General features: G+C 47.1%; 1 long non-coding RNA gene across 2 annotated transcripts; it reads right to left on the minus strand.

The window, feature by feature from the left end:
• Positions 1 to 798: 798 nt before the first annotated feature.
• LOC123089463 (uncharacterized) lies at positions 799 to 3,329 on the minus strand. Of its 2 annotated transcripts, none has more exons than XR_006442294.1 (5): positions 2,954 to 3,329; positions 2,763 to 2,857; positions 2,434 to 2,499; positions 1,519 to 1,574; positions 799 to 1,329 (listed from the first exon to the last, which is right to left on the minus strand). It is a non-coding gene; the product is annotated as an uncharacterized lncRNA (long non-coding RNA). The 2 variants fall into 2 exon arrangements; XR_006442293.1 differs by having other exon boundaries at positions 2,434 to 2,527.
• Positions 3,330 to 9,186: the final 5,857 nt, after the last annotated feature.

Raw genomic sequence — 9,186 nt, forward strand, 5'->3', positions numbered from 1 at the left:
AAATTGGTTTTCCACCCTAAAAAAAACTAATAGAATGCTGATGTGGCAGGGCTGATGAATTGAATAGGCTGGATGTCAAGAAAAATAATATAGTGAGAATAAACTATTTACGTATTATAGATGTGTGTTGCAGTTGTTGTTTACAGGTTGAGAGGAATTACAGGGTGATGTGGCAGATTTTAAATGGAGACTAGATCGTTGATGGCGCGCGTTGCCGCGCCCGTCTATTTTGAATGTTATGTGACAGTGTTAGAAATTTATGTACAAACATAGAGTTCATGTTAGTTTATACAGATAATGTGTTAGTACAAAGTGATAGTGTCTCCCATTAAGCTGATAATAGTTGGTCCACAGGAGTGCGAAGGACTTTATATATCACTACAGTATTGCATTTAATTTCATGAGTACAACGTGCAACTGTAACTATTGGTGATGCAGCGTCAATTGTAGTAGTGTCTTATTGTCTAGGGTAAATTCGTTCACACATCAAGCTATAGCCTCACATAGGCTTTTTGGTCATTTTAATAAAAGAAACAAAAGCTCCAACAGAGGACAAACCAGAGAGAAAAATATGTTTGGTTATCAATGTTCTATGGCTTGAATCAACTTTATTTCTTTTCCTAATTAAGCATGCTTTTTCTCATGTAAGATTACTTTTGACAAATTAGATTCAATGTCCCAGAATCGCTATAGTGAAAATGTAAATTAAACGAGTAAGCTTTCAGATGAGTGCAACAAGTACATCAAAGAAGGAAGGGCACATTCAAAGATTTGCAAAAAGTAGAATTGGAACGGCACAAATAACTTCACATACATGATGTCTTAATAATACTGGCAATATATGATCTGAAAGAGAACACTCATATTTAGGGCTAAGTATTTGGGTAAATTACAGAACTTATAGCCAATCTTCTACCTAGAAATATTCAAGGGTTTATTTATTAATATTAGTGCACTCCAAGATGGTATAGTCAATCTTCTACCTAGAAAACTTCACAAATATCGAAGGCCTTGAGCTTGAAGCTTTATTCAGAGTGCAATCCAAAAGGCCGCTGTCAATCTTGTTCCTGCAAAAAAAATCGATTTAAGAAGTTAGAAAATCATGTGAAAATCGACATCGCAAACTATGTAGTAGTATTATGTTGTGCACTTTTTTTTTGGTTTAATAGAACACCGCTTGCATCTACAAGGGCTTTCAGTTCTCCAGTCCTGGTATTGTCGATGGAACTAATAAAAGTGCTTCAGCAAACTTGCCCTGTATCTAGCACTCCAGTTGCCCTACTCTTCCTGCTCGTTGTCCCTCCAGTCGTAACTAAAATAGCCCCTCCCCTGCCAAAAGTATGTGATGAACACGTGTTACAGGTTAATGCACTTCTTTATGCACACAAATCTGATCAGACACAACGGAGATCACTAAAAAGAACAACAACGCTGCATGTCCGATGGTCTGCACTTATTTACTATAAGCCGTGATGCCTTCCTTTATAAGAAAAAAAATGAGATATCGACTGCACTTACCTCATCTAATGATTTGCTGACCTCACTGCCTGCAGATTGAACCAAGTGTATCTTGCCTGAAAAGATTATATTTCCAATACATTAACATCATACAAATGGAAATGAACAAAAACAAAATTCTGTAAATAATGAGAATGTCATGAATTCAGAGATGATAGCAGAATCTACTGAGAGTGAGGTTAGTCCAAATTAAGCTGCATGAAGAACTACATTAGAGTCCCTGACTCCATAGGCAGCTCCCAGTTGTCTCTCCTTTTATCGAAAAGCCATTGGCGCTAGTCCCACTCCCTGTAGGTAGGTCTGTTTTCTAACTAAGCTGCATTCTGCCTGCAGTGAAGCTAAATCTGCAAATGCACCAGCAAACTTTTCTTTTGGTTGTGTAGCTGGAATAGGTCCATTATACTGTACTATTATATTCCCTGATTGTTTTGTCTCGGATGGTGAAATCTTTATTAATGGCACATAACACTGTTCATGCAGATTGGATGGATATTTTTGTTACCCATTGGTGCATGGTATGGAGAAAATAGAAGAGGGATATCAACTACTACTATTTAGATTTATGTGCAACTAAACACGAAATTGCTTATTTTTACTACCCATCAGTGCATGATATGGAAAAAAATAGAGGCATTTCTCCCCCATTTTATTAGTTGATGGTTCCATCAATGATAATGGATGGAAATTCAGTTGTGTAAGTTAGAAAGATCTGCACATGAACAATCCTCAAGGTAAAGGCTGCATTTGCATGGAAGGCCAAAAAATGTGAGCAAATTGTCAAGTATTAGCTTTTCAAGGACTGGTAAGTTTCAGTTTTGTACTCTTATTCGGCATAGATCTGAGGTATCTCGGATTGGAATTCCTTGCACCTTGATTCATATTCTGTTCACAATATTGAGCTAGAAAGAAACACACCTTATGCTTGGAATGATGCAAAGCCTGCACCATGTCTTGAAAATCCACACACATACTTTCAAATATCTGCAAGATTATTGGGCTTTGCTCATTTCTGCATAGAAGAAGAAGAAGATATTGAGGATTCACCCCCCCCCCCCCTTCTATAACAGTATGGCTACATTTCTTTTGCGCATTTAACTACACTGTTCCACTTAACCTGTTGCGTACAGCAACAAATAGAACCATGGTATGAATAACACAGAAATATGAGTAATCTTATATGCTGTAAAAACATGGATTGTAAAACATGAAACGATAAAATCTGGCAGTCCAAGTGAAGTAATTACCTGTCCAGAAGAATTGCAGAAATTAAAAAAACATGCAAGAACCAGTTTCCAATATCTGGCCGAATCAGTTGACCACCTCCCAGCATGAACAATACCTGTATAAAATTTAGATTAGGAGGATACAAGTAATTGTTGGGTGGAAAAAACAATCGTGCATGGGTGCTAAAAAATAAAGATAGAGGGGAACCTACAAGAGCAACATGCTGATGGATGTTCTGTCGCCGGAGTTACAAGAGTGAGCGTAGAGGAAGCATATATACAAAACGGAAAAATGAGAAACAAAGAGCCAGGCATCCATTAATGACCGCGAGGGGTGCACAAAGAGCCTTGGAGAGAAACTGAAGAGTGATTAATTCTTTGAAACCCCAGGGAAGCAGTTTCATGAGACGAACAGTCGGACGGCGATTCATGGATTGGATGAATTGACTCCTCTTTGCGCCTCAAATCTGGACTGGATGGATTCGACGCGGCCGGTCCGCAGCGCCTCGAATCGGGACAGACTGGATGGATTGTCTTCTCTCCGCGCCTCGAATCCGGACCTTTTCTTGGAATCGACTGAATCGGGAGTGTATGGTTTGGAGTTTGCGGTCGCTGCGCTGCTCCTAGATCGGGATTGGATCTGGGTGTACCTTTGGAATGGGCTGCCGGCTCGCCCAAGGCCCAATGCACCACAGGCACCCATTTTGGCCCGTGGAGCAGCAGCCCACAGGACAACCGGGCCAGTTAACACAGATCGCGGAACAGATCGCCACAAGCACAAAATCGGACGGCCAGGAAGTTCTAGATCGGAAAAACGGACGACCGAAAACGCAAATCGCTGTGGAAGTTTGGTTTAGGTGCGGTTATACTGTCCTTAATTAGTGGGGGCATGGGTCTACCTTAAAATTCAAGGGGGGTTTAATTAGATGGGAAAGAAAGTTAAGTAGGGTACGTCAAAGCATTACGTAGGTCTAGTATTTTTTCGGATGGTGTGTCGTACGGTTCAAAATTCCAACAATTTCTTAACGCAATTTCTAAATTTTCAATATTTAGTTGGGCAGCAGGCACCGACCGAAGTATTTATGATCTTCAAATTAACTTATTTCAGATAAACAAAAAATCAATAAGCTTACAAACTGTTGGAAATATGAGCAAATTACAACGAGTTTTAACCGAATAAATAGAAGATAAATCATGACAACACTAGCAGAAATTAAACTAATCATGTGAACTAGCATAGCAGATGAACAGATCACATCTAGGGCACATCTAGAAACATGAATTTTACCACGATCTCGAACAGGAAAGATAGAATCACATACGGTGCAGCGGGAGCAGCACCGCCAGCGTTGACGTTGTCGCCCATGTCGTCGAGGATGAGGTTGCCGAGGTCGGGGAAGAAGTCGTCGATCGCGAAGTCGTCGCTGCCAGCAGTCGCGCGGGTGCGCTCCCCAAAAACCTGATCACCCCTCTCCCGTACAGGATCACGAGAGGCGGGGTTCCGGAGGCCTGCTGTCGCTTCTCCCGGTGCACGCCGAAAAGAGGGATGGAGAAGACTTGCTTGGTGGCGCAATGATCTGGAACGGTGGTGAGAAACCATACGAAGCGGCTGCGGCTAGGGTAGACGTCTGTCTGACTATATAGTGCGGGCCGGATAAGTCGTGGGAGTAAATCCCACGTTCGAGTCATCGCGATCCAGAAGAATCGAAAACGGTTCAGTAATTAACGCGTTCGTTAATTATTAATTAATGACTCATTAATTTTTCCCGAGCAGCAAAAATATAGACAACGTGCATAACTCTGTCCTCGGCTTGGCTCATTAACACAATTTCTAAATTTTCAATATAGAGTTGGGCAGCAGGCACCGACCGAAGTAATTATGATCTTCAAATTAACTTATTTCAGATAAACAAAAAATCAATAAGCTTACAAACATGGTAAGTTAAACTCAGGTACGATATAACCTAGTGCTAAACTGCCGCCCTACTAGAGAAACAAAGTCTTGGGCGGTGTATCATTATACCCAATATCCATACTAGATCTGACCAACTGCCCATCCTACCTCCTCTACCTTTTTGACAGCTCATGCATTCCCCACCCTCTAAAAAAATATGGAATATGTTGCCGCATGTTTTTTTAGAAAAGGAGGAAGACTCCCGGACTCTGCATCTGGACGATGTATACAGCCATTTTATTAATTATTAATACAAAACCTTACAAAGTCATACAACAGTAAGACTAAAGCCACCGTCTAAGCAATATCTGTCGCTACTCCTATCCAGTTGATGAAGGGGCGCTGATATTCTGGGCCTAATACCAAGCAAACCTCGCAGCCAAGCCTAACATCTAAGACATGAGGTCTCAACCAGGACGCCTACCGGGTATGGGCACCCACCAGTCGGGCGGGCTCCTCAACCAGGACGCCTATCGGGTATGAGGCCGCCGCAGCCACCTGCCACCAATCCATCTTCAGATCTGTACTGCTGCATCTATCTTGCCTGGTCTAGCTGCCGCTGACGCCACAGACAGCATCATCCTCCTGCGCGAGTCCATCTTCCCGCATCGGGCGCCGAGTCTCCACTGGCCACGCCGCCGAGATCCGTCGTCATCAATGGGCAAGATAAATTACCGCTTTTCCTCTTGTCCCCTCCAACCAGAACTTGCTCCAAAACGATGCCCCCAGGAGGGAGAACGACACCGAAGGCGCCGTCATCGTCCGATCCGGTAGACCCATATCTAGGGTTTCCCCCGGAACTTCCCGATCAGGTTCACATGACCTGCAACGATGATGCCTAAAGAAGGGAACGACGTCAGCGACGCCGCCATCGAACGCCAAGACTGCAGTCAGGCGCGATTTTCACCGGAAGCCACGTCGTCCCGATCTCACGGTTGGCTGGAACCGAGCGGAACCTCGCCCTGAAGACGTATTGTGCCGTCGGGAAGCCGGTTGAGGACCTCCAGCCTCCCCACTCCGACCCCATCACGCGCTGCCGGCCAGCCATAGCCGAACCACGAGGATCTGGCCGGGACGCCAGATCCACGGCCGCCGCCGCCGCCCATAACATAGTGGAGAATCCCATCGGAGGACCTCGCCAACCCTGGGTTCGTCGGATGCCACCGCACAGCCAGGACGCCGCCATGGCTGCCGCTCGAACACCCCCGCACGAGGCGCCCCAGCCGCCTGATGGGAGATCCATTGCTTCCCTCCTGCCCTAGCCCTTTAGGCGTGGGCGCCGCCACCACCGCGGCCAGTGCCGGCAGCAGCGGAGTCAGCGATTTGCCTCGCGGGAAGGATGGCGGCACGAGGAATTAGGTCCCCCTGGCGTCGCCCTGGGTGGCGGCGCGAGGGGATCGCGAGAGGGAGGCGGTCGCGCCTGGCTTCGGAATGAATGGAGAGAGGCATATGTGGCCGCTTGTTAAATAAACAAATGCCTATCGTCCATGTGGCACTCTCGGCCCACTGGATTTTTTATTTTTTTGTGGAGTTAACTTTCAGTTTATTCATCATTTGTCATTTTTTTAGAAAAGGAGGATAACCCCCGGCCTCTGCATCTGGGCGATGCATACGGCCATTTTATTAATTATTCTCACAACGCCTTACAAAGCCATACAACAGCAAGACTAAAGCCACCGTCTAAGCAACAACTGTCGCTACACCTATCCAATTGATGAAGGGGCGCAGATAGTCTGGGCCTAATACCAAACAGACATCGCAGCCAAACCTAAACATCTAAGACCTGAGGTCCCAACCAGGACGCCTGCCGGGTATGGCTCCTACGAGTCCGGCGCACTCCTCAACCAGGACGCCTGCCGGGTATGAGGCCGCCGCAGTCACCTGCCACCAATCCATCTTCAGAGTTATACTGTTGCATGTACCGTGTCAGGTCTCTCTGCCATCAACGCCACCACGACGCCCTACAGCGTCGTCCTTGTGCGCGAGTCCATCCTCCCACAGCAAACTCCGGATCTACACTCCGCCACGCCGTCAAGATCCATCGCCATCAGTGTGTAGGATGAAGCACGGCTCCACCAAAGAATCTGTCATCTGGTCCCTCGATCACGTGTGTACCTCCAAGAATGACGCACCCAAGAGAGGAACGACACCAGAGCGCCGCCGTCATCCGATCATCCGATCTAGGGTTTCCCCCAGAGGTAGCAGAGAGTGGCCTTGAACTTCTCCACGGCGATGCCTTCAAGAAGGGAACGATGCAGATAGCGCCGCCACCGCCGGCCTTAGCAGACGCCAAAGGCAAGCTTTCACCTAGATCCGTTCGAAGGGATCCAACTCTCGTGCACGGGTCGCCGTAACCACCAGCACCACCAGGCAGAACCCTGGAGCACCGGTAGATCAGCGGGCCGCTGGCACCACCGCATCCAGATCGCCGGCCACGCCGGCCGCCGCCATCCCCCGCGCCGTCCGGGTCAGAGATGGAGCTGCCTGCACACGCCGGAGCGCCGCCGAGAGCCCAGCGCCTGCCACCGCTTGCCGAGGGCCGCCGCCGCGCGCCCCGAGCGGACTCCCACGCACACCAGGGGAAACTGCCGTCGCCCCCAAGCCCACGCCGGCGCGCGCCGCCAACCACCGCCGCGATCCGCCCGCGCCAAATCCAGCGAGCCGTGGGAGAAGAGATCCTGCCGCCGCCGACGCCGACCGGGCTTTGCCCGGCGGTGCGCCTCGGGGGCGTCGAGGGGGAGAGATTGGGGGAGGGACGAGGACGCGGCGGCGCTAGGGTTCCCCCGGTCGCCGCGCAGGGGCGACACGGGAGGAGTCGGGGACGGGAGGAGTCTGTTCATCATTTGTCACGGAGTACAGAGAAGAAGAACAGTAACAAAATCACAACTGGGTCCATAGACCATCTAGCAAGCACTACAAGCACTAGAGTGAAACCGAGCGGCATGCCACACGGTTAATACCTGAGATTCTGATGTGGCGCGAAGAAGGTACTTTACCAAACCAGAAGACAAACACATAGAATGGTGGCAGCGTCGGTGTTCACAAGGAGATGTGCCATATGAAAGGGGGGTAAGAAGAATCATGTCGTTCATCACCACCAGGTAGTGCTGCCTCTTTTCCGCTGAAGAGACTGCAAACATACGATGGAATCGACACGTCACACCGACAAAGTAGCACGACAACAGCAGCAGCATTGTGAAATGGACGTGCACCGGCGTACTCACCGCTCATCGAGGAAACATGAAACCCACATGATCTTATATCATCTTGTCCACGGATAAGGAGATAGGCTGGGCTTGAAGCGTAGATGCAAGCACTAAGTTTCGTGCCCTATGTGGCATAGACGGTGCCTTGCCATCTTCAGAAGTTGCTGATGCAGCACAAGCATATGACCGAAAACAAGATGAGCAACAGTCTACTAAGCATCTGATTTCTCGATTCACGAACGTGTGATCGAATCTGATTCTCAATCTAGCACACAAGTAGAGAGAGCATTCCATTATGTGGTACTACAAATCCTTCCAGATAAATTTTGAAAATTCCGAACCCGTTTTCACATGATTTTCCACTGTTCTATGTATCCCAGAAACATGTTTCAGTAGTAACAGGCATGGTTTCACTCCTCTCCTTGTCATTTTGGATGAGAATTAAGAATAGTTGCATCACTACTCTATGAGTATCAGTATTTGATAGGCACAATGGATCAAATTATATGTGAAGAAAACAGAATGTTGCTTACCAGGGCACGCGCAGGTCCAAAGACCCAGCCTCTTTTTTCTTCGTGAGGAATACGTGAATTGCACGTGCAGGTTAACTGGTTTTGTTAAACCGAGCAGCATGCCGCACGATTAATACCTGAGATTCGGAGGTGGTGTGCATAATAAGGTATACTTAGAAAACCAGAAGACAAACGCATAGGACGGCGGCAGCAGCATCGGTGCTCACAAGAAGATGTGCCATATGAAGCGGGGGTGGGAACAATCATGTAGTTCATCACCACCAGGTAGTGCCGCCTCTTTTGTGCTGAAAAGACCGCAACAGTACGATGGAATCGACACGCGACACGCCGACAAAGTAGCACGACAGCAGCAGCGGCATCATCGTGAAATGGACGAGCACCGGCGGCACCGGCGTACTCACCGTTCCTCGAGCAGATAGGAAATCTCTAATAATGTCATGCTCGACGGGCTTAAAGCCTAGACGCATGCATGTATGCACCAAGTTCTGTGCCCTGCCGTTTTGAAAATGAGAACTATTTTTGAAACCTGAACATTTTTTAAAGTGTGAACACTTTTAAAATAAAATGAACATATTTTGGAAACCTGGGAAAAAATTAAAGTATGATTTATTTTTTCAAACAAGAATTGTTTTGAAACGTACACAGTTTTATATAATAATGGGAACAAATTTTGTAACCTCAAAAATATTAAAGTGCGAGCACTTTCTATTTTGTTACAAATGGGAACAAGTTTCAAATATGGGGAGTGCTTC

Source organism: Triticum aestivum, chromosome 4B (genome assembly GCF_018294505.1).
Source record: "Triticum aestivum cultivar Chinese Spring chromosome 4B, IWGSC CS RefSeq v2.1, whole genome shotgun sequence".
In the NCBI taxonomy this organism is placed as follows: domain Eukaryota; kingdom Viridiplantae; phylum Streptophyta; class Magnoliopsida; order Poales; family Poaceae; genus Triticum; species Triticum aestivum.